The following is a 25,544-nucleotide window of genomic DNA, read 5'->3' as shown; positions in this document are numbered from 1 at the left end:
TCGCTCACTTTCAGTCAAGGCCATCCAGTACTATTTCGTGCATTTTCTTTTTTGGATCTCATTTTGGTCGACCGTTACAATATTCGTCTTTGCAGCTCGTACAACCTCATTTAAACTCTGCCACACAATATTTTACTCTTGTAAATGAAGCAGCAGACTGATATTGGTTGAACTAGGACATTTCTTATATGAAAGTATTGTATCTTATAACGATGACCCATTTTTTTTTTTTTTTTCATATTTACAAATTCACTGAAAGCGTTCACTATTGATGGTTGTTAACAGAGGTAAAAGTGAGGGGGAACGCGGGTGGACCTCGTACTCCCAGTTCCAAAAAATATATATATGGTGTCCCCCCGCTTCCTAAAAAATTACAATGGGTAAAGATAGGCACGGGGGACGGCGTGATGTCCCCCTACGTCTTCAGAGTCACTTCCACCCCTGGTTGTTTAACAAATACTAAGTAACGTAGCGTCTTCAAACTTAAGCGTTATAACGCAGCCCCCGCCAAGTGAACTTTGTGGTGGACAAACACCGTGTGCGTGGGTTTCCTCGGGGTTCTCCCTTTGCCTCCCACTTTCTTCATTCCACCATTTCCTTCGTTCATTTCTCATCATCACCGTCTCCTTTAGCCTCACCGGCATAACCGTAGGACGTAAAACTCAAAGATTTCATTTCATTTTTTAAGCGTTATAAGGTTGCTACTTTCGACCATACTAATGTTTTTCAAACAGCCTCCATCGATACGTTAGGTCCGATACTTCTGGGACTATCCACGTATATACAATACGTTTTCCTTTTGGGAAACATGTTAGTTGAACTGAAATTTAAATTTAAGAGTTAATGATAATTTTATCCTATATATCTTTAACCATGCTATGTATTGTCATCTTGATAGTATTACTATGAAATGCTTCATGACAGTAAGCCCTTCATTACTCCTTTTAGTTTACAAAGTTATTTTATGTTCAACCAATATTGAAACAACTTATAAATACAACCTGCTAAAAAAAAAACTGCAATAACATTACAAGGAAATACTGACAATTTTCTTGTCTGACATTGGCATTAGTTTCACCTCGATAATTGGCATGGTTCCCGTACAAATTCAATTTTTAGGTTTACAAGGAAATTCGTTTTCTTCCATTTTCTGTAAAGCCAAAAACATTGTAGACTTATGAAAGAATAAATTTCTACTTTTTTTTTATTCGTTTCCATTTGAGTCGCAGCAAGTATGACTGTCAAATTTCAAATCTCTTCTGCTCGTATTTAATGCATGAATGTATACATAAGGAAAAAGTAACGTGATACAAAACATTTGTGTATAAACGCATAACCTACCTACCATGTTCTGCCGTTTTAATATTGCATTGATTTTTCGTGTGTGCAACTTTATTAATCATTGTGGGACTTGTGGGAATTGTCATGCATTGTTTCGTGTGCAATTTAATAACGGGAAAATCAACCAACGTGATAATAAATTCTCTTGCCCTTTCATCAACACCCGATTTTTCTGTGTTATCATCCCATTAGGAAAAGAAAACTATGTTACGCTTGTGTGATGTAGCATCAAGTGATGAATTGATGCACATCAGTAACTGGATACATTTTATCACTTTAAAAAAAAAAAAAAAAAGATAAAATCTTTTTAACATTTGCTTTTTCAAGAGAAAAATCCAGTAAAAGTTATTTTGAGGATACAATGTTACTTTATGTTCGACTATTATTGAAGCAACTGGTAAATAACAGCCTGTAAAAAAAATTGCACTAAATTACAAAGAAATACTGACAATTTTCTTGTTACTCCATCAGTATTAAATTGCAGTCATGAATATAGTTAATCAGAAAAGGAACAAAGATAAATATTTTGCTATTATTCACTTTAACTTTAATATTAATTATTGTTTCTTAGATACTTCGAAACTATGCTATATAATACATACATGACAAGTTTTATAGCAGAAGTTTTCAGTTCATCTAGCTGTTCACCAGGTCCGTAACCATAGGGGGGACTAGGGGACCGGGCCCCCTAAATTTTTACTGTCCCTCTAAAATTTTCACGGTAGGCTTACAAATTAACTATAACATGATTTGATGGCCCCCTAACTTCTAGCGCCCGCTCCCCACTACATTTTTGGGCCGGCTACGGGCCTGCTGTTCGCTTACCTCTGCCGACGAGTATGAGCGGAAAAAGACAGTATATGATATAACAACAGTCTCGTGGCAGAGGTGATGTTTTCGATCGGGAAATCGGTCACGCCTGGAAATACACCCTTCAGTATTGTCAAATACAATGTAATGGGTAATGCGTTACTAAAAAGTAAACACCATGTCCACAGGTTTTCTTGTGGTTTTCCTGTTTCTCCCACATTATCACTCCACCATTATTTCATAATCGTTTCTAGCTTAAATGACCTTATCGTGAAGTGACAAGTTACAGATTCCATTTAATTTTTACACATGCTCGGCCAATATTGCGAGTGATCGATTTCCCATAGCATCTGTGGGTCGCGGTAGCTCCGTTGTAGATCGTTCACTTTTGGTGTGTGGGGTTGGTGGTTCGATTCCAGCTCGCGTCAATCAGAGTTTGTGGTGGACAAACAGCGTGTGCGTGGATTTCCTCGGAGTTCTCTCGTTTTCTTCCACTTTATTCATTCCACCATTGTATTTATTTCTCATCATTGCCGTCTCCTTTAGCCTAGCCGGCATAATCGTGGGACGTAAAACTGAAAGATATCATTCATTTCCAATTACATCCGTGTATTATGGGAATCATTTTTCCACCTCAACACCTTTTGTCACCTAGTGTAACCGTGTTAAAAGTCCACATGCCTGTTATTGTGTTAAGTAATATTGCAACAAGGAAGAACTGAAAATCTCTTGCCCTATTTTGTTACACATTTCCTCTGCCACATAACTGCTTAGTAAATTTTGAATTATATTTTAAGTTCTTGCAAATGTAGTCGCGTTCAACAAATGGTTTGGAACTTTCCATAATATTTTACAATAAAGTGCAGCAGTTGTTCAATGTAGTTGCTTTTGTTGATTGACGATGGAAGATCCGGGTTCGATTCCCAGTGGGAACTCATGTGGTTCGGATTTCACGTTAATCAGTAGGTCCACGTCTCATATAGCCTCGCTGCTGAAAGGGACGTTAAAATCAACTCAACTCATTGTTGATTGACGAGCAACCCTGTTTAAGTCTTCTATGTTCCAATCCCTGCTTTGCTAAACAAAACTTCTGGCACTAATCAAACGTTCTCTTTTCCTGTTTGGTTTTACATTTTCATTATCTCATAGTGGTCTAGTTGATTAAACGCTTTTTCAGTAACAAAATAAACATGACAAATATGGAAATTTATTATTTAATGTATACCTACTTAAGAGTCACGTAGAATTATGGTGACTACTTAGAAAATGCCTAGTGCAAGATTTTCTTTTTGTTTTGAATTCTGTAAGGTAAGAAATAAACCTGCCATTTGAAATAATCATATATTATCATCAAATTTGTACCCATTGCCATTGAATCCAGTGGATCGTGGGGCAAAGAAGGCCTCAACTTCATAAAGGAAGTAGGCAAACGCATCACACATTTATCCGGTGATGATAGAGTTCCGGATGCACCTTCCAAATACAAAGAATAAGTATGGCAGTACAAAGAGGTAATGTAGCCTTAGGATCCATACGACCCCGTAAAGAAGGACGAGATTTTCCTGCTTTGTTTTACTATTGTTGGAGAAATGTAGATATATATTTTAATATAACTATGGATTAATATTAGAAATTTTGTACCAATAATTAAATATTTTAGAATTAGATCCAATTTTTTAAAAAAAGTTCTCAGATGTCCTATGTTAAACGTCTATTTCCACGTTCTTTTCAATGGACTCTGTATACAACGATCAGGGATATTAATATTTCATGAACATAAAACAGAAGATTAGATCAATTGATTGGAATCACGAAAGAAGAATAAAGGAAACACACAGAAATTTATATGGAGCTAATTTCCTTAATTTAGGTAATGCAGGTTTAATTTTGGCTCCCAAGCGGGTGACAAGGAAACAATAAAAAAAGAAGAAAACGTGATAAAAAAGAAAAGGAAGGTAACATTTCTTTTCTTCTTCCTTCTAACGACTGAACATGGGTGGTGCTCAAAATTTGGACTGACTAATACAATGAAAGTATGGTAATAATTAAGTCACTGGTAAATTGAAAGTAATGGATAATTAGAGGGGAAAATATGGCTGGTGGATGACAGATACAAGTGGGCTAAATCAGTAAAAAAAAAAAAAAAAAAAAAAAAAAAAAAAAAAAAAAAAAAAAGTTTAAGAGACTTAAATCGATGTATTATTTCTTTACTTTCCGCTAAGGCGCGAAGGGCATCGAATATACATTTAGTTTCTTTTCGAGTAAGGGACTTTAAAGCTTCAACAACATTACCATTTCAGAGATAAGGTTTTAATAATAATAATAATAATAATAATAATAAAGACGCTGCCGGGCCACACCCATTTTACGTTCTTGGTCTTTGTTTGGATCTGGGTCTCAGTGCTCAGGTCCGAACAGACCCAGTAACCTGAAGTAGCTCGAAGAGTCATACAGACTCGATGACCTGGAAGAGGTCGAAATCAAATGAGATCTCGTATGCAAAAATCTTACTGCGAATTAAATCAAATTTTATTTATAATAACAATCGAACGCTCAGGTATGTGTGAGAAAAAGGCAGAAGCCAGAATGATTATACCATATTAAAAGTGTAACTCTGCTGTCAGGTCAATATTCTAGATTAGTGGTGGGCGCACTATGGCCCGCAGGCCAGATGCTCCCTGAGTCCCTGAGTACTTTACACGACTCGACCCGCAACATGATTCCTAATCTGACGAATGAACACATTGGCACATGAACACGATTGAACGTATTTTTTTTTTTTAATTGACTTCCTCCTAAAGAAAACGTTCGCCCATAGTTGCTCTAAATCAGTGATCATCAAACAGCTCGCGAGAACATCTTTAACTCTCCAGTTGGTTAACCTTGATTCCTCCACTGAGCTGACACTAACGACAGGGTCATTGACGACAATAACTGCTTGTTTCTCCCGCGCAACTGCCATTGTCAGCCTTGTATCACAGTTGATTGTATATACGTATGTATGCTAGACATTTGCTAACTTGGATAGTTTGATTTTTTGTGTGTATATTAGACATTTGCTAACTTGGATAGTTTGATTTTTTGTGTGTATATTAGGCATTTGCTAACTTGGATAGTTTGACTTTTTTGTGTGTATATTAGACATTTGCTAACTTGGATAGTTTGATTTTTTGTGTGTATATTAGACATTTGCTAACTTGGATAGTTTGACTTTTTTGTGTGTATATTAGGCATTTGCTAACTTGGATAGTTTGACTTTTTTGTGTGTATATTAGGCATTTGCTAACTTGGATAGTTTGACTTTTTTGTGTATATATTAGTCATTTGCTAACTTGGATAGTTTGACTTTTTTGTGTGTATATTAGGCATTTGCTAACTTGGATAGTTTGACTTTTTTGTGTGTATATTAGACATTTGCTAACTTGGATAGTTTGTCTTTTTGTGTGTATATTAGACATTTGCTAACTTGGATAGTTTGACTTTTTTGTGTATATATTAGGTATTTGCTTACTAGAAATATAAGTTTATAGGCAATAAACTAATGTAAAGATAAAAAGAAAGAAGTTGGTAGTTCTTTTTGGTTGGTAGCTCACAGCAGGATTTAGAAATGGTACGGTAGCTCAAAAGCTTCATAAGTTTGACGACCACTCTAAATCATTACTATCCATCTGAATAAGATTCTGCTTTATACGTATTATCACAAATTTTGTCTTGGTCACTCCAAATACGTCTCTCTTCTCTAGCTTTTTAGTGTAAGATATTTTACGTATCCCTCACGTTTAACCGTACGTGCGACGTACCCTACCCAACGTTCAAAATCGAAGGGCACTTCATGCTTAGGTAAAAAATTAAATTCTTCGCCGGCATTCCTTTTTTTCTTTCTTTCTTATAAAAGTAAGATGAATTAAATGTGAAGAGATCCTACTAGGGAAGGAGAGTTTCGTCTCAATTCCGAATTGGGAGCTCCTCCGTGGCTAAGTGGTTAGCGAACGCGCCTTTGGCGTGGGAGGCCCGGGTTCGATCCCCGGCGGGAGCTCACGTGGTTCGGATTCCACGTTAATCAGTAGGTCCACGTCTCATATAGCCTCGCTGCTGAAAAGGGACGTAAAACACAATCAATCAATCAATTCCGAATGGGAAGTTTGCTCAAGTCACTGGTTTAGTACATAAAATGTATCAAATCAGCACTAACCACTGCACTTGCATTGTTGAAGTAACGCTTAATAAACTTACTTGGTAAACGTTTTGTAAATGCTTAAATATCTTGTTGATATGAAGTCAATACATTGCATAGTCGTCCGCAAGCAACCAAAATTCTGTGAAGGTTTAGACGTTCAATAATTTTTTTTTCTGAATAATTAATTTTACAGTAAAGTAATAAGACGAAAATATTGTATTCGGCTAGTTAGTATGTAACTGCATGAAATTTATTAAGTATTCTTCCTTTTGGCAGAACCTGGAACTTTTTTTCTAAGGTTTCGGCCTGTAAATGGCTCTTCCACGTTCCTCGATCTTCATCTTCGTCTTCTAATTCCCAATATTTTCTTCAAATCATCTATTAGTTTTATTCTTCTTCATCCTATTCCTCACTTTTCTTCCATCTTTCCTTCTATGGCGAAATTTCTTTCAAGACTCAATTTCTTCGCAAGATGTATCCATTCCAATCTGCCTTCCTACGAAGGATGCTAGCTAGCTAAAAGCGTCTTCTTCTCTCTTATCCGTTTTAAAACATCTTCGTTTGTTACTCTCTCTGTCCATTTAATCTTCTCCATCTTTTTCCAACACCACATTTCGAAGCTCTCTAAATATTTCTTCTCTAACTTCCGTAATACTCTATATATAGCACTTAACTAACTTCTGTAGTGAAATTTAAGTTCTAAGATTTGAAACAAACAAACAAACCCGAAAAGTAATCTAAACAAAAATTTCAGGAATGATAAAAAAAAAATGATCAAAAGATTGCGATCTTGGCCAATAATTAGTTTTCGGATCTGGGGCCACAAAATTTTTAAACAGCCCCTAAAGCGAATTTTCGTATTTTCTACGGAATAAGTACATCATACTGAGTGATTGTTTGGGTTTGGATACACTATATCAGGGCGCAAAATTTCAAAGTCAGACCCACTCGCCAATCCAAAAATGATGGTCGACAGTATCTCTCACGTACAAATTATGTGAGAGATACACGGCCACGGCCGTCCCTCCCCTCACAATCTTTGTTTGGTTTGACAAAGATATTACACCAGGGCATAAAACCAGATAATTAGATTTAGGATAATCAATTTTGAATTAGACAATTCATATACATGTTTAAACATTTTTTACCTTAAGACTTCATGTTTGTGTAACGTTCTTTGTCTCTGCACTGAAGTACCAGTTGTCGATTGCAGTTTTCGGATCAAAGTCCTTAACTGAAGGGCCATTGATCGAAATTGTCAGCAAATCATCCAATGTGTCAGTCTTCAGTGAATTCCTGTAGACAGTCTTAACTCTTGTTAAGATTGCTGAAGCCTCTCTCACATGAAGCAGTACTCACAGGTAAAACTGCACAAAATGTGACAATTGGAAGCAAATTTGGGAATCTCGTAATTAGATTTTCACTGTAAATCTTTTTTAGTATCTGATTCAACGCCAGAAGGAAACAAAAGTTTATATTCTGCCCACACTGCTAAGACAAGGTCCATTTTTGCACTGTATAAATCTGATTGGCGCAGTCCTGTGAGTTTAGATAGAAACCATTCCTACTAAACACTGGTCGTCAGCTCTAAATTTCAAGTCACCAGTGGCGACCGGAAATTTTGTGACCTGTACTGTATAGGCCTATAGTTCTCCAGATATAAAACCTACAAGAAAATTTTTGATTGAAATATATTAGATCTTGGATCAGGGTCCAGAAAATTTTTGAACGACCCTTAAATCGAGTTTTCGTATTTTTTGCGGAATAAGCACACCATACTGAGTTAAGTGATAGCTTGGGTTTGGCTACACTATATGTAGTTCTCCAGATATAAATCCTACAAGAAAATTTTTGATTGAAATATGTTGGATCTTTTGATCCAAAAATGTATTGTAAAAGTAGCTTGAAATAAAACGGAAAATAGTTTTAAAAGTTAAAGTAAAACAAAGTTTCTTTAAAACACATGAACTATTGACATAAGTTCTCTCTCCAGACATAGAAACCTATACTGGAAAGTATTAGATATATATATATTTTCCCCGCTTGCCACTGCAAGAAACCTTAAAGAAACATACGTTTTTATTTTCTTTAAAAAAATTGATTTTTTTGTGAGTTGATTATGATGAATGTACCACTACAACACGCGCAATTGCATTCTGCACACAGCCCAACTACGAATCTTCCATCTTGTGACTTTGGCCACACATTAAAATGCATTTAACGCGAATTAGCCAAGTCTTCGTGAGGCATGGCATTATCTGGCAGAAGTCCAGAAAAAGAGGACGCCACGCAAACCGGGGAGGAAGAAACGGAAAAGGAATAAAAGAGACATAAAGAGAAAGAAAACATAGATTTTGTAAGGTAACAGACGGAACTACTGAAAGAGCTTTATTGTTGCACATTTCTACAAGATTAAGGAAAGAAATGATCTTATAATAGTATAAGTATCAAGACAAATCCACAGAAGATTAAGATCACTAATGATGTAAACGGAGATGTAGAGTGGTTATACTTAAAGAGTTCAGTACAGTTCGTTATCTAGAAAAATAACAGAACTTTGTGTTTAATGGATGGAAATTATTTCGTTATGCTTCACATAATACCTCCAACAATTTAAGATTTTTCATTTCAGATTACGAAGAAATATTGCCAAAAATGCTGTCAAGATTTCGTCTTTAAAATACACTCCAGTATATGACAACAAGGAAACTGACAATATTAATAAACAACTATTGTTATTCAAATAACGACTAATTAAAATAATGGCTAATCTTTGTTTAACATCAACAAGACTCTTGACATTATAAGACCTAGAATTACCACATGTCCTGTTTTGACTGGGACAGATCGGTTATAAACTCTTGTTCTGATGTAGGGGCCGCGGTGGCTCAGTGGTAGAGCGTTCACTTCTGATGCGTCGTGTCCCTGGTTTGATCCCAACTAATGGCAGGTGAACTTAGTGGACAAACAACACCATGTGCTTCAGTTTCCACAGTTTTCCTGTTTCCTCCAAGTTTCTTCATTTCATTTTTTGTCATCATCACAGACTCCTTAGTGACCGCAGTGGATCAGTAGTACATCATTCATCTGTGGCGCATGAGGTCTTTGGTTCAATCCTAGCTCGCATCAAGTGAACTCTATTCTGGACAAACACCGCGTGCGTGGGTTTTCTCGGGATTCTCCCGTTTCATCCCACTTTCTTCATTCCATCATTTCATTTATTTCTTATCATCACCGTCTCCTTTAACCAAGCCGGCATAACCGTGGGACGTAAAGCTTTAAAATTTCATTTCATTTTCAGTTGTCCTGATGTGTCGTGGTTTACATTTTATCCCAATTTTCAGTTGACACAATATTTTTACCTTTCTTGAGTCCTATCCTCATTTCAGTATTCTAAATAATATTTTTGTATTTTATACTTTTACAAAAAAAAAAAAAAAATGCAATCTTAATGTACTGTATATTTGATATTGTGATAGAATGCGCCATTTTACGACATACAGTTCATCATAATTTTTAGATCCAAAATGCCTGTTACTTTCCTAACCATTATTACTAATACATATTATAGGAAGGGCAGCAGTGGCTTAGTGGTAGAACGCTCATCTCTGGTGGGTGAGGTTCCTAATTCAATCCCAGCTCGCGTCACAGTGTATGTAATTTTCTCGAGATCCTACCGTTTCCTCCCACTTTCTTCAGTCCCCATATCTCCATTACTATCTCTTTTAGTCTCGTAGCATAATCATAGGACGTTAACTAAGAATAAATCCTACAGGGATGAAATGAAAAGGCCACTGTGCTGGTTAGAAAGTGTCTACTGATAAGTGCTGTGGATGTAATGTATCACTTACTTCCCATCAAGCTGGTCCTGTTCTCAGTAGAATATAATAATCGTAATGATAACATGCAATTTAACAGCTATGCTTTGACAAATCACTTGCCAGTAAGTCTTTGTAATTTGATGGCAAAACAAGTAATCATTCGATTGTAGGTAGATCAATTGATTTGTTTTTCTTAAGAAGAATGTGAAAGTTTAAGCAAGCGATCCTGTAAAAATTGTTGTACAGAATACTGTATAATAAATTCCGCTTACCGCAAAAGCATTTTGATAAATCTTTTTTATAGTCGATGTTCAAAACTACTGCATCATTTTTTCAGTTTCGTAAGACGAGTAAGCATTAAATTATATTTGAAACATTCAAGACGTGAAATTTTGACTCAGTGGCGTCGATTTCTAGATAACTTTGGGGAAGAAGGCTCGTTCAGGTATTGCATGTTTTGTTGTGAGATATATCAAAGCAAAATTTCCAGTAAATATTTTGAGATTTTGGAGGCTCGGGCCCTCTTGGCCCTCCAGGATTGGTGCCCACGCCTTGACTAAGAACTGTCACACGAGAAATAGAAGAATTGATATTTGACCTCGAGTATTAGCCATCATTAATTCGTTATAGAATTTTGCAATAATGCTTTGGAGTTCATATTATGGATGTTGTGTCCGGAACATCAAGTCTGTCCGTCCGGGTCACCGAGTTAGTCGGGTTTAAGAAACGACACCCAGAATCAGGTGACCAGGACAAAAGACATACCCCACGTGACAAATGATGTAATTGCTGTTATAACCCTTCGTGGCTTCTAGCTTCATGAGGTTACCTTAGTTTTCGAATTAAAGGTCCCAGAAAGAGCTTATTCGGAATGCGGGACTTGAACCAGCGTGATAAAGGCAATTTAAATGTAAACTTAAAGAATGAAAAGTAGTGTAGCATTCTATTGTATATCAACAAAGAAGGCATTCAGTTGGATAGTAATCTAATACAAGAGGGAAAAGAGACATTGCTACACTTCAAATTTAGCCTATAAAACGTAAGATGAGAAGAGGAGAGAGGTTGATATGGGTAGTCCGGAGCCAGAGAACTTGGGTTATAGTTGAGGCGTGCAGAAGAAACTGCTTGAGAGAGAGAGAGAAAAAAAGCACGAGAACGATGATTTCAAGAGATTTACGGAGGACTTCTGGAAAAATGGAGCGACCAAAAAGGAGATCGGTCGTGCTGGAGGAAGCTATGAAGTTTTAGAGTAAAATTGCTGCTTGAGAGATGGTAGCAACAGTAAGCGATCTCGCTGCAAGAGATTGATGACTGGACGCGACGCCCGCGAAGACAAGGATAAAAAAAGAAGGAAAAAAAAAGGACACTGGGACTTCTTCTGCAAGGACGAAGTATAAAGGATGGGGGCAGCACCAAGAGAGATGCGGACGACGACGGGAGGAAGGGAGGGGGCATCTTCCTTTTCGTCCCTTAAAGTAACAAATGAACCGTGAGTCGCGTTTGTCATTGCTGACGACGGCGACATGACAAGAACGGAGGAACTTACAGTTGGTCGTTGTACAAATCGACAGGAAGATGTGAACGTCTTCTCTTGGTTGGCGTTGTCGGAAGGCCCTTGTCCGCTAGTCTGTTACGAGATAGAAAAGTGACATGACACCTGCTGAGATGAGCATCCAAAAGAAATATTGTTGCGTTATACAATGTTCCTCCAACAATGGCAAAATAAGCACCTTAACAACAATGTCACTTTTGTATCATCTCATTTTGTGATTTATGTCACAAACTAGATAATACGGAATTCAAGGGTTCTCAGTCTAGGATAAGGGCCTGACTTTGGTGTACGTGGTCTATGGTTCGATTTACTATAAAAGCTGAATTTTCAAAATTAATCCAACATCACAAAGCGAGATTCGTTCTTTGTCTTTAATACGGAAGCCTATTTTGCTATTGCTAGTGGTTAATTTGTGAATAATTGGATTTATTTGCTCTACGGTAACTAGGATTGACTACCGTCCGGTATTTTACCGGACAGTTCGGTTTTTGACCTTGGCCGATACGACCTCAAAATGGACATTAAATGTCCGATAATTTTTCCTCTTACTAGTCAGCTCCAAATAAATGCTATGTCAAAGGCGTATTCAATGTTATGAAGAATCTTTGAAGTGACGAAAGAAAACGTTTGTTGATGAACATTCTTAAAGCAGAGCTTATAATTTGCTTTGATATCGACCTGTTGTGGACGGAATTTGCGGCAGGAAAATTTACTGGTCTTATCAAAAACTAGTAAAATGCAACAAAATTACATTTTCAAGAGCGCAGCTAGGACTACTTCATCCTCAGCTACATCTTCCAATTAAATAATTTGTCGTATCTGTTCATGAGTTTCAGAATTCCCATGTTAACTCTTCTGCCGCCAGTTCATTAAGTCAGGTGATCAGTGCTTAAGGCCAAAAGGTACAACGATCAATACAAATCGTTATTGTAAGTCTAAGAAAATTACGGCGAGTCACCAAAACAGGAGTCGAGGACTATTTTTTCGAGAAATTGTGCTTCTTGACGTCAATGCCCGCGCTCACACTGCTGCTGCAACTCAGAAATTGCTTGATCAATTCGGATGGGAAATTTTTGATTATCCACCCTATAGTCTGGACCTTGATCCTATCGATTTCCACCTTTTCCCTAAGCTGAAAGAGTTTCTGGGCGGTAAAAGTTTTGGAAGTGCTGAAAAGTTGGAGAATGTAATGACCAGGCAAAAGAGTATAACATGGAAATTCTGAAGATGATGAACAGATACGACAAATGTCTAAATGAAGGCGGTGATTAGCCACAGAAGTGAGGGAAACTTCAGATATGTAATAGAAAGTTTTAAGTAAATATTGTGTTTTTCATTTTGTAAAAACTAAAAAGTCTTTATTTTCTGGATGACCCTCGTATATAAAAAAAAAATCATTTCAATTGGTTCAGACGTTTACCTATGATTCGGTCACCAACAATGTCGGTTTCATTTTTATACAGGGTCATCGAAAAAGATTGCCGAGATTTTGATTAGTTACTATGAAAAAAAAACATTAAAGGTACTTCAATGGTTTTAACCATAAAATGTGTGGAAAATATGATTTTTTTTTTTTTTTTGGGTGCATACCTTAGTAAATTTCACTGTGTGCTACGTTTGTTGCTCTACATAGATTTAATTTGTAGTTAATTTCCAAACGGTTTAATTGGCAGGGAAGTCCCCATTGCATGGCTTCCCAGAAGTCCAGACCTTACTCCTTTGGATTTATTTTTCTGGAGGTATATCAAAAACATATGTGCAGGGGAAAAAATCGCGACTTTGTACATCTTCAGCAGCTCATTTCTGACGCCATCTTGACTGTTACTCCTGATATGCTTTAACGCAGGTGAACCGAAACTGACTACAGATTAGACGAATACAGAGCAACAAACGGAACACACATTGAAATTTATTAAAGCATGTAGACTCATGTCCAAAATGATTGTCGCATATCTATAACTGTCTTCTTGTAAGAATATAATTTGATAATGATTTTGCAGGGTACTTTTAATACTGATACTTGTGTATAATCGGGAAATGTATATTTGTGGTGAATTTCATAGGAAAAGAATTATAAATACGAAAATTAGAATGAGTAAAATAAAATGTTGCTAAATGGACAAGAAAGTTTTATTTTCGTTTTATTGTTCTTATTTACTCCTCTTTCGACATGAAATTTGCCATATACATGTCTTTGCCGATTACACACATACTAACATTATAAGAAATACCCGGCGAATTCGTTATCGAATTATATTCCTACAACATATTTATAGACATGCGACAATAATTTTGGACATGAGTGTACAAGAACTTTGATATTTTCCACACATTTTAAGGTTAAAACCATGGAAGTACCTTTAACGTGTTTTTTTCCCTCATAGTAACTAATCAAAATCCCGTTATTCTTTTTCGGTGACCCTGTATAATGGAAACAATGCTACGTAGTAACTATCTGTTTACTGTCTTCTTTGATTCATATTTCTCATACAAACTAGTTTTCTATTTAAAAAAGAAAAAACTCAAAAATGTTTTAAATTATTACATCTAGCGTCCTTGATCCACTAGACATTGAGAAGAAAATCTTCCATTACACAAGCATATACTCATAATATTTCTTAGCTTGAGGAAGAAGAAGGAACAGAAAATATGCACAATTTTGTCGACGCCAACGCTTCCTTTCTTAATTTACTGGTTTTCTCATAATATTCGTTCCTGTTGAAACTTGAAAACCTTGATCTATAGTCATCTTTTGGTGGTTAACGCATGCAAAGTTGTGTGTGAAAACTACGGTAGGCAAGAAAATTACAATTACGTAATCGCTCACGCAACAGAAGTTTTGTACATATAAAAAGACGTAAAAAAAACTACAATTACAAAATATTTACCTAACTCTAAAAAAAATCAATAATTCTATCTTAAAAATTTATTTATAAGCCTAACTCAGTTTTAACGAATAACAAATTGGATGATCGTTCAGTGCCGCGCCGTGGAAAATCAGCGCTCGGGGCGAGGGTATACGATGGCGTACTTCCCTTTGTACATATGAGTACACACAGTTAATTTTTATGCAAATGTATATTTTGATTGCTTGTATGCATCTCTGTTAAACTTTGTAGAGGTTTCTAACAACAATAAAGGGGGCGCGGTGGCTCAGTGGTAGAGCGTTCACCTCCGATGCTTGGGGTCCCTGGTTCGATCCCAGCTCGCGCCGTGTGGACTTTGTGGTAAACAAACACCGTGCTCGTTGGTTTTTTTGGCGTTCTCCCGTTTCCTCCTACTTTCTTCATTCCACCATTTCATTCATTTCTCATAATCACCGTCTCCTTTAGGCTAACCGGCATAAGCGTGGGACGTAAAACTTAAAGATTTCATTTCATTTTCATTTTCTAACAACAATAATACACCTCGTATTTGAAGCTTTATAGTGCATATAAATGCATATTTCAAAGGTTGGAGCATATATTAGTGTTTAACAGCATATTCATCATATTCTATTAGTTTTTATTTCAGATGTATGCTTATAGTATACAATAAACCCAGTTTTAGTTTGCGTTTCCAATGCATTTACATGTCAATGCAATAGAACGGCTTTCTGCATAGAAGGATGGAAGAATACCTAGTTTATGGAGGACCAATAATGTTAGCAACCGATCAGCAGAGCAAAGACGCTTATAATTGCCTAGACATCGTAATATCATGTCGACATCAACTCAGAAACAAGAAACGTGAGGAATACTGCTCAGTGAATGCTTAGCTCTATTTGATAAAGTTCAGCACGAGCTCCAGTCAGTTTCTGGTAAATTTGAGCGTTCTGTGGATAATACATTGACGGGTGTTATTGCCAAAAACTCCGTGTACAGAACATTGAAGCCATAGGGGAATACCTTGAAGGTTATATTTCAACTTGGCAGAAAATATAGATACTAAATTTGCTTCTCTCTATAAATATTGTTCAGTAGCATCTATTGATGTTAGAGGTCATTTTCTGGCTACAAATGTCACAAAATGACACCAAAAAATGAAGAGAAGCATCTTGTGATACACTGTAAGGCTAATTACGGGAAGGAGTAAATCCTTAAAAACGAAAACTTTTTTTTTTTTTTTTTTTTAACAGTGGGAACATGTAGAAAAGTGAGGCTCGTATTACTTCGTGTTAAGTAAATGCACTCATGTGTGTGTGTAACATGAATGTGAAGAAAAATTAGAAATTGTGTTCTCATACCATTATGTTTATTTTAATCTTCTAGTTTGTGTAGGTTTTAAGAAGTTAGAAGTATATAAACTGTAACTGTCATAAAAATAAATCCTGAAGAGAAGTCATTGAAAGGCAAAGTATACTTTAAATGTTATATTTCAACTACAAAACTTTGTCTAAAATTTGCTTGATGTTTAAAAATGCTCTCTTTTATTTAATTATTAGTGCATATTTTAACATATTTAGCAGCATAGTTGCAGCGTATTTCATGTATTTTAAGTGAATAAAAATCCGCTGTCTACATATGAGTGAGGTCGAAAGTCCAACCGCAAAGCGCAATAAAATTTTCAAAAATAAACTTGCTTTTCCTTGATTTTGCGTACTTTTTATTACTTTTTCCTTCAATTTTACATGCCTTTTCTTCTTTTCTCTCCCGAATTTTGCGCCCTCTTACTTCGGCGCCCGGGGCCGTTGCTCCACTCGTCCCCCCCCGGGCACGGTACTGTGATCTTTTACTATAGAAAAATATTGATAGACGTATGCAAGTGATATCTAGATAGTGATATCTATATCTAGATAATATAACTACATTATTCGGTTCTCGTGTAGGGCCTACGTGGGATCCCAACTGAAATGAATGAAAATTTTTAGGTTTACATCTCACGATTATTCCCTGTAAACGAAAGAAGGTGGGTGATTAATGTAAAAGTGAATGAGTATGAAATATTTGGTGGAATGAAAATGTGAAAGGAAACAAAATGAAATCTTTCAGTTTTACGTCCCACGGTTATGCCGGCTAGTCTAAAGGAGGTGTGATGATAAGAAATGGATGTAATGGTGGAATGAATAAATTGGGAGGAAACAGGAGGACTCCGAGGAATCCCATGCACACGGTGTTTGTCCACCACAAAGTCCACTTAGCGCGAGCTGGGATAGAATCAGGGACCCCACGCATCAGAGGCGAACGCTCTACCACTGAGCCACTGCGTCTCCAGTTTTGCAAACGAGTAGCCATTTGTGTTTACATACAACTAGCACTGATGTGGCAGGCGGCTGAAAGTGCACAGTTGCCAACTCCATGTATTAAAATTACTACACACTTCTCATTCCTCTATAACAGACGAAACTCCAGAAATACCGGATTTATAATCTTAGTTTCTGATCCTCCCTCGTAATACATTTACGAAACACACACTCACATTCACAATATATATATTTAAACAAGAGACGGAACAGAGTTTCATTTGAAAATAAATTTTCTAAACAGTATTTAAATGTATAAGTATTCTATTATTTTACGACACTTGCCTATAATGAATAGTACAAGTATTCTGTTGATCATTGAAATAGTAATACTATGAAAATACTACAGTTTGCAACGTCAAATTTGGTAGACACATACATTATGGTACAAAATGTTCAATAGTTCTTTACATCACAGCTCTGAACGACGCGTAATGCTGTATAGAAGCCTAGCAGAACATACAGAGTTGCTAATTGAATAGTGCTACAACGGACGTTAATAACTACCGCGACATGGTGAAACATAGGAGTGGACGTTGAGTGTTTTACTAGAGCATTGCAAGACATGCGGTTTCGACAAAGTGTCAAATTTCATCTGTTCTAACCTTGTAATGTGTTCATGAATTAGACGTGTTCAACTGATGAGAAATCAGACCAGTCCATACAGAACTTGTCAAACGTTGTAATGTTATCGCACACTACCCTGTTACAAAAAGAACCCATTCAAAACCTGCAGAAGAAATATCGTAAAAGGATTCATCAGGATAGGACAAAAAGTGCAACATGGTAAACCCATACCTATCGATGCAGCGAGTGTGGGAATATAATTGAAAGTTTTCAAACTGCATCCATTCTAAGAAAGACTGTTCCTTTTTGCAGTGTGTTGTGAGTGATCTGCGATTTTTACACTACTATCTCGCCCTTGGATAGAATTCAAGTTGTGTTCCTTACTCTCTAAACTATCCATATTGTTGTTGCGAATCTTCGTAACAGTCGCACTGTTTTTATTCTTTTTCTCTAAATTTTAGCGCAAATTTAGAGAAAAAGAACAGTGTGCGAGTTTTCATTTAACTCACCCTAGTGCATAGTCGAACATAGAAATGAATAAGCACTGGTCGTGTGATCGTGGACTCTGCGTGGAAGCACGTAGTTCCTATCCAGACACGATGGCGCTACAAAGTAGTAGCACATTTCCGCCATCTCCAAATCTCTATGTGTACATAATACTAAACTACATGCAATAAAGCAGCAAGAACACAGTGATGCCAACCCATGGGAAAAATCCTATTTTGTGGGACTTTCTACTAATTTATGAAATAGGGACATTGTATATGGGATTTCTCATATATTTATTTCATTAACACCAACAAAATTCTCAATGAGGGGGAAGTAGGCTAATGATGCTTCAATAAACGCGCAAACGGTCAAATTTTGTTTTAGAAAGTGCAAGTTTATATGAAAGCGATTTATGCCAGAATTTGTGAATCTTAAAAAAAAAAAAATACCAAAAGGGAAACAGACAATTTTGAAAACGTTTCATACAAAATTAACTGGAAAATGAAGTTTGTCTAGTGTCATAATGTTCAGTAGAATATTATAGCACAAAAGCGTGATGGAAACACAATTCTAACAACAAAATGTGCTCGTTTTGATCAACAATTTCAATAGTCTCATTGAATTAAGAGAAATGCTTGTTAGGAATTTAGAAGATCGGAACTTACGAATAAGCCACTCAAGTATTGAAGAAAATAAGTAACATACAGTAGCTGCAATATTCAACTTTTATAAATTTTAAAAATTATGTAATTAATATAGCGCGATGGGAAATTTAAGAGCGAAATGGGAATTTCTGCCTTTCGAAATGGAATTTTATAAGGTTCCCCATTGGCATCACTGCAAGAAGATTCAGAGCGTCACATAGTGTTGCTGGTCGGTGCTGTCGGCTGACAGTAAGCGAAAGATTAAAACAGAATTTGTAGTTATTACTACTTAACTGCCATGAGCATCATATGTGGTGCTCACCTTATTTCTCTGTGGGGCCATGAGCACCATATATGATGCTCATGCTTGGTATCACAAATTACTAACCTATTCAGGTTCTTGAGGATCATATACGATGCTCATTGTTACAACTTATTGTGAGACCATGAGTATCACATATGGCACTCGGCTCCCATTGGTACATTTCCGGGAGAAACAAAGTATTGCGACAAAAATGTGATATAACTATCCATAATCGAGCCAAAGGTTAGAAGAAATTTATGACCTCCTGGGACCAGTACCCTCAAATCAAATTGGCAGTCAACCTGTTTGTCAGTTGAGTCGAAAAAAAGAAGATTAATAGCATTAAATTAGTTTTAAACATATTCAAATCCAAAGTTAGAATTAAATGCATGTTTGAACTATAGGATTTGTAGCATAGCATTTGTTGAAGGATTGGATTATTTAGGCTAAATTGCAGTCTGCAAATAGAAGTAAAAAAAATGTATGATTTGTTCCTTTATTAACTCCATGTATAACAGAGAGTCTATAGTTGGCCATCATAATGTATCTGAATCGAGACTTAATAATTAACTGTCAAAAGTGTTTTCTTAATCATTGGGTTATCAAGCCCATTCTTCAATGTGAGTGCAGATTTTGTATACAGGGTGGTGCAGAGCCGTCTATCACATTCCAAAGTTGAATACTGCACAGGCACGATAGCTTGGAATAGGTTGCTAGTAGAGGACTGGAAAAGGATAGGATCCCATTTCATTAGAATACCATAAAGTTATTATGGACGTCGTTGCAGCATTGAACAATATTATTTGCATTCGTACTTATAACGAAATGAAATTAGTTATTGAAGTGCTGTGATTGCTGAGACATTTCATTTTCAGCTGACATTGCTCCACAGGTCAATTGTAACTCATAGAATAAATCCTGAAAACAAAATTTATTACAGATATCGCTACAAATCTTTAGTTGTCTTCAAAGCATGCTCCTTGAGCATCAACACACTTCTCCAGGCGAGTTTTCCACGCTTAGTACCCTCCCTGAAAGTCGGCAACTGAAACAGCCTTCAGTGCACGCGTCCAAGCCTCTTTGACAGCATCTAGAGTTCCGTGGTGGTATCCTTTGAGGGCTTTTTTTTCAGTCTGGGAAAGAGGAAAAAGTCTGCAGGAGCAAAGTCGGGGTGTAGGGAGGCTGAGGAATCGTTGTGATGCCAATTTTCGTCAGGTACTCTGTAACCACGAAGCAGATGTGACATGGTGCATTGTCATGATGGAGCTTCCAATCGGCGGCAATTTCTGTTCACACTAGGCAGAATCCGTCTCTTCAATCTTTTTTTTAACACTTCCACGTAGAAGGTGCCATTGACTGTCTGTCCTTCAGGCACAAATTTCGAGTGAAACACACCTTTCTTGTCGAAAAACACAATCAGCAATGCTTTGATTCTGGACCTGGACATGCGAGCTTTTTCTGAAGAGGCGACTGGGAGTGTGCCATTCGGTGCTCTGCCGTTTTATTTCGGAGTCATACTCGAAGAGTCAACTTTCATCTCCGGTAATGACATTGTCCAAAAACTGAGGGTTTTCTTCAGTGCGTTCCAAAAGATCTTTCAAAACGGCCTCACGGTTTTACATTTACTCGTTCGTCAAAACTTTCGGGACGAGCTTGGCGCAAATCTTCCTCATCCCAAGATTCTCGATGATGATTTTGTGAACAATTATTTTATCGATTCCTAGCGTATCCGCGATAAAACGAACACTTAAACGCCGATCCGAGGGCAGCAAATCTTTCATACGTTGTTCGTTAACTCCGGTTCTTGAAGTTGACGGGTGATCTGGGCGGAGTTCGTCTTTCACGCTCTTCCGGCCTTTTTTTGAACGTTTTGCCACCTAAAACTTGAACTTGTGACAAACTTTCACTGCGGTACGCTTGCCGAATTATTTTCAGTGTTGATGCACCAGATTTTCCAAGGCGAACACAAAATGTGATTGCGTAACGCTGTTCAATGCTTTGCTGCATTTTGCTCTTGCACATACTTCTTTGCAGACGTCCACGCTGCGCATGTTCATGCCTTAACTGAAGCCAGCAGAGAACTGCCGCTTGGAGCGCTTTCAAGGTCAAATCTCACACTACCGACTTCAAATTGGTTCCAGCATGCTCTGACGTCTAGTCGCGTCCGTACTGTACTTAAAAGGCAGACCCCTTATTAAATGGTATTCTATCCTCTTACAATTCTTCAGGTGGATTGCGATTCCTCACCCGCAATCCACCTGAAGCTTTCGTGCCTGCCCAATATTGAAATTTCAAATGAGAGCGGCTCTGCGTCACCTTTACTTACTTTTAAATGTTAGTGTATTATTGGCCTGGACATATCAAACAAGAAGCAGGATACGGAGAATGCACTGAAGCTTCAGAAAACATATGACCTACGCTCAGTGAACCGTAGTCTCGGGAGGGGGCGGGAGGAAATTAAAATTGAGCACCAAGTGTGGTTACTATTTTATTCTGGCCCGCAGTGCGTTAAAATTGGCCATTACTGCTTGAGGGAATCGGTAGGATACGAACCACCGAAAACGGCGATAAGTTCGTGCTACGGCGCCGTCTGGTGTAGACTCAAAACTTTATAGTCACACTGTAGAAATTACAGTACAGAAAAAAAGAAAGCAGCCACACAGCAGAAACAATTTACGCCATTTATAATTGCTTAAGTTAAAAAGAAAGGCAATAAATTATAAAAATATGGGAAATATATTGCAATTATCTATTTCGTTAGTGAGTTGTGGTATTCCATTTCCATCAGACTATTGTGTTATGTAATACTGAAACAACTAATGGGAGTTCCCACTTTAAAATAAAAAAAATGGACCTTGTTATGTACAATTATACATAATTACGAAAGCATTTTAGAGCAATTATAATATTACAAGATACCTTCCTTTAGAAATCATAGTGTACTTAACATGTATAACACTGTATTCCTTGCAGCATAGACTTGAAACTACATGTGATAGGTAAATTGGAATATGAATTATTCATTAAATATAGAAAAAAATTCCTTTCGTTTTTATTATTCCCTGACCTGTCTGAATATGTATTTAAGTTAGAAAGTTCGGTTTGGTTCATTTTTTTATTTTTTCAGCGAAGTCCTAAAATTAATCTTCATATTACAAATAAAAGGAAAATCTTTACTTCAAGGTTGTTCTTCGTGACAGGTAGCGTAGCATATCTTCTAAACGAAAGCAAATATAGTTGTGAAGCTTATAGGTGTCTTAATATGTATATTAAGTCATGTTCTTTTGTAAAGTTTTGGTGTTTATATTCTATCATATATATATATATATATATATATATATATATATATATATATATATATATATATATAGATAGATAGATAGATAGATAGATAGATAGATAGATAGATAGATAGATAGATAGATATAGATATAGATATATATATGTCAAGTGGCGGATCCAGGATATGATCAAGGGAGGGGCTAAACCATAATTTGCCGCTGTATCCAGTATAAAACAGAATTGAAGTCCATTTTATCCAGTGTATACTAGAGTCCTGCAAGGGCCGAATTTTTCGGACCGACCCGATAAGTTTTTTTTTTAAATTCTTGGCCCAAGCCCGGCCCGGGCCCGATAAATTTTAAAAGTTTTTGGCCCAACCCCGGCCCGATATTTTTTTTAAATTAGCTCAAGCTCCAATGTTTCTCAAAATTTAGTACTAAATTTGACCTAACCTCAGAAACATTTTCTAAACTCTGGTTCACAACCTGGCGCTTGCCTGCCGAATGGTACCAATGCGTCCTAGAACTTTGCTTGTCATCGAGAGAACAAAAACTCCATTCCCTGTAACAAAAATCTAACTTAATTGATTTTTAACATAAAGTGAAGATAGCAATATTGTTTAACGACAGGCAAAACATTCCCACCCCTTCTTGTTATATTTTGAGTTCAGTCAAGGTCAGAGCTCAATTTATCGCATAATGCCTGCAATCATCTATAGTGAAAGTGGACCCGCTAAGCAACACAAACTATTCAAAGCATTCTTTGTAACATTTTTCACGGACACACTTCTTCAACGTTTGGCTTTTTCCAATTATCGTTTAACGAAAGTCAATAATTATTAAAAAATTGCAATTGATCGGCCCCAGCCCAGCCCGGCCGGCCCAAAGAAATAACAGTGTCGGTCCGCCCAAGCCCGGCCCGTGCAAGTCTCTAGTGTATACCTCAGCGTCAAGGGGAGGAGGTTATAGCCCCCCTGTATCCGCCAACGGCCGCGGATCCAGGATATGATCAAGGAAGGGGCTAAATCATAGTTTGCCGCTTTATCCAGTGTAAAGAAACTAGGATTGAAGCTCATTTTATCCAGTGTATACCTGAGCGTCAAGGGGGCTATAACCCCTATAGCCCTCCCCTTGGATCTGCGCCTATATATATACATATCTAAAAGCGTATAGAGCTTGCTAAAGTTTGCAGCTATGATTCGATGAAGAATTATATAGACTGATTGACGAATTCGAAAAATTTCCAATGAAGCTGTTGTTTGTAATAGAGATGATAATAATAATAGCGTGGTCTAAAGAAATAAAAATATACATAGTATCCGAGGAAAGGAATTTCCGAAGTTTAAAAATATTTGTTGTTGTTGTTGCTCTACAATAGTGTGTTCTGTGAATTCGTAAAATAATAACCATATATCACTAACCAGGTAGCAGCAATATCAGATTGCATATCTGTATACTAGCGGTCAACGATTCCTAGAAAAAAAATTTACAGAGGAGGTCCCATTGCTCGGCTGCCATGGTAGACCTAAGACATTTATTGCTACCACGAAGTCTTGATTTGTAACCAATGGATTTTTCTAGGTGTGGCGGGAATACCAAGAAGAAATAAAATCATGTCATCACCTGCGTCAAAGAATCATAAACAATTCGTATAGACATGCTCATCCGAATGTATACTTTGAATTGCTTTGAATTCTACAGTACAGGGCACATATTCAGTTGCAATACAAGATAATCAAAGCGTTCAAAATTGTATATCTTTTCAGGACAACACAATTTATAATTTAACTAGAAGCCTTAGAAAGTGAAGTGAAATCTCTGGTTTTACGTCCCACGTTTATGCCCTGTAATAGGGGTAAAAGTGGATCTGAAAAGGTAGGGGAACGCATGACACCACACCGTCCTCCGTGCCTATCTTTAGCCATGGGAAGTGGAGTGACACCATAGATATTTTTTAAAAGTGTGGTAACGGCGTCCTTCCGCGTTCCCTCTCACTTTTACCCCTGCCCTGTAGGGTAAAGGAAGTGGGAGATTAATGAAAGTGAATGTTCATGAAACAAGGAGAACACAGTCGGGGGAACGAACTCAGATGCTCCCGGTGTGCAAAGCTGTGAAACCAGCCGCCGTTGGCGAGCTGAGCCGGTGCCTAGTGCCAAGTATAGCGATCTTCATTCCTTAGACGATGAGTTACTTCCCCACCAAATTTCGTTTAGATCCGGCCAGTAATTACCGAGAAATTAAAAAGTATCACATATACCTACACATGCATACGCTTACGTCGGGAGCTAATAATAGTAACTGGTATGGAATGGAACCGGGAATGGAAGAACTCCGAGAAAATCCACGAACACGATACTGTCCACCACAGACTCACATTGCCCGGTATCGAACCAGTTATCCTTGTATCAGAGGTGAGCTTTCTACCATTGACCAACCGTCCCCCTTTTACAAGCCTAGGAATTTTCTTCAGGGATTTAGGATTTGTATTTCTGGGCTTTCGGCATCTAAGGCCATTTAGCCCTTCACGATTTGAGGGATGACGTCCCTCGGCGAGCACACAATCCGGGGAAAGGGAAGGAAGAAAGGCTTGGGGAAGGAAGGAACCGGCCTGGGACCTATAAGTTAGGTACCACCCCGGCATTTGCCTGGTGTGAATGAGGAAAACCCAGGAAAACCTGAAAAAGCTGTTACACTTTTTCGACCGAGTGACCCCACCGGGAATCGAACCCGGGACCGCTCGCACCGAAGGCGAGAGCGTTAGCGACTACGCTACGCGGGGCCATAGGAATTTTCTTCAGACTAAAAATGGAAAACTGTTGATGTATATCTCCTCAAGTGCTAGATCTAGAAGGCAAAACCTGGGGGAAGCAGCCTGAAACCAGACTAAGATAGGAGCATCATGAGTTTACTATAAATTTTCAAAAATACATAAATAATACTTAAATTAGTTAACTCAAAAAATTGGGGGCTTATGCCCCCTGGTCACGGGCTAAATACGCCACTGATCTCCTCTCCTCCTAAAAGTTTCTAGTACTCTCACCAAAGATACTGACTAACATTCTCGCCTTCGGTGCGAACGGCCCAGAGTTCGATTCCCGATGGGGGCACTCGGTCGAAAAAGTGTGAAAAGCTTTTTTTCAGGATAGCCATCCTCAAATGAAGTTTTCTTCATTCACACCAGGCACATGCCGTAGTGGTACCTAACTTATAGGTCCCAGGCCACTTCCTTCCTTCTCTTTCGCCGAATAGTGTGCTCGCCGAGGGATGTCATCCCACAAAGATGAGGGGCTAAATGGCCATAGATGACAACGGCCCAGAAATTTAAATCCTAAAAAAA

At 37.5% G+C, this 25,544-nt stretch overlaps 1 protein-coding gene and 1 non-coding gene across 2 annotated transcripts in view; both read right to left on the bottom strand.

Annotated features, from left to right (window-relative positions):
- Positions 1-25,544, bottom strand: part of LOC145661962 (forkhead box protein O-like) — a 583,915-nt gene that overhangs the window by 109,754 nt on the left and 448,617 nt on the right. The gene's annotated exons all lie outside the window — the stretch shown is intronic.
- On the bottom strand, positions 24,914-24,988 carry TRNAR-UCG (transfer RNA arginine (anticodon UCG)). The gene has a single exon. It is a non-coding gene; the product is annotated as a tRNA-Arg (tRNA).

This window comes from Thermobia domestica, chromosome 1 (genome assembly GCF_964235325.1).
Source record: "Thermobia domestica chromosome 1, izTheDome1.hap1.1, whole genome shotgun sequence".
Lineage (NCBI taxonomy): Eukaryota > Metazoa > Arthropoda > Insecta > Zygentoma > Lepismatidae > Thermobia > Thermobia domestica.
This window is presented reverse-complemented; position numbering and strand designations above follow the sequence as displayed.